This window comes from Chaetura pelagica, unplaced genomic scaffold, assembly GCF_000747805.2.
Source record: "Chaetura pelagica isolate M959 unplaced genomic scaffold, ChaPel_1.0 scaffold470, whole genome shotgun sequence".
NCBI lineage: Eukaryota > Metazoa > Chordata > Aves > Apodiformes > Apodidae > Chaetura > Chaetura pelagica.
In genome coordinates, this window is record NW_009951911.1 from 864,359 (window position 1) to 865,703 (window position 1,345).

Genomic DNA, 1,345 nt, shown 5'->3' on the forward strand with positions numbered 1-1,345 from the left:
CCCGGCCCACCACCCAGTGCCCCCTCTCCAGCACCCCAGTAGGCACAGGCAGCGGGTCCGGGCACCAGCGCCGTGTGGGGGGCTCAGCAGCCCGGGCACCCCCATCTCCAGGGCTGCACCGCGCACCCCCCGGCCCGCCCAGCCCAGCTCGCAGCACCGGCTGTGCCCGCGGCGATCCCGAACAGACGGGTACGGAGCGTCTTCCAGCAGGATGAGCAAAGCCCCTTTCAGGTCAGCGGCTGAGTAGGTCACTGAGCCCCCGCAGCCTCAAAGGGGGCTCCTAGGAACTGAGGGGGGACGAGCAGTGGCACAGGAGAGGGGAGAAGAGCTGGGGAGCTGTGGCCAGCCCCGCTCCCTGCCAGAGACTCCTGTTCCCCAACACTGGGGCCACAGAGGTACAGGAGGAGCCCAGCGAGCACCAGAGCCTGAGCAGCTGGTGAAGATGCTTAGTGTCACCTGAGTAGCACTGTGATCCTGGCTGAGCTGGGGACAGAACAGGAAGGGCCTAGCACTGGAGAGGGCACCTGTGGGGCACCTGCCAACCAGGGTGCCAAGGTACAAGCAAGAGCCGTCACCAACCCCTCGGGGATGCCCAAACCCTAGGATGGAACAACCCTCCAGCCTGTGTCCCCTGCTCTTCCCAGCCACAAGGGACTGGCCGAAGCCAGGACAGACATGGTCCCTCCTCCCTGTGGCAACTTTTGGAACAGAGACCCCCAGGCACTGCAGCCCATGAAGGGATTTAATTATGAGCACGTGCCCAGGATGTGCTGCTGGGCTGCCTGGCTCCAAGCACCTCCCACCACCAGCCCCTGCTCTGGGGGTGACTTCTCACCAGGACAGAAATCCCCACCCTGGGGCACGAAGCAAAGCTCCTCTCCCACACTGGCATCACCTTCACAGTGGACAGCACAGGGAGCAAGGCAGGGCTTTGTGGAGCTGCCACCTGCAGGCACATGGCTGTGACCAAACAGGACACTGGCTCTCTACAGCCTGGATTTGGTGCCTTGGCAGGGCAAATCCAAAATGCCCTCCCAGCCCCACACTGGAAGCCCCCACTGCCCTGGCCCCAGGCATCTGGAGGGCCCCAGTGAAATGCAGTGAACTGGAGCTGAAGGTCACCCCAGATCCTCCTCAGCAGCCCCATGCAAAGGCAAGGTATGCAGAGGGGTCACAGGTGACATCCCAAAGCCCTGAAGCCATGGGGTAAGTCCTGGGAGCCAGACGCTGTGGGGTGCCCCCCTCTTCTGCAGTGCAGGGTTGGCACACCGGGGGATCCCCAAAACCAGCATGTCTGCTGTGCCCAGCCCAGCACGGGGAGCCTGGACTAAAGCTGCACTGCAGC

General features: G+C 63.9%; 1 protein-coding gene across 1 annotated transcript in view; it reads right to left on the reverse strand.

Moving 5' to 3' along the window:
* Positions 1–1,345, reverse strand: part of NAV1 (neuron navigator 1) — a 44,808-nt gene that overhangs the window by 14,758 nt on the left and 28,705 nt on the right. The gene's annotated exons all lie outside the window — the stretch shown is intronic.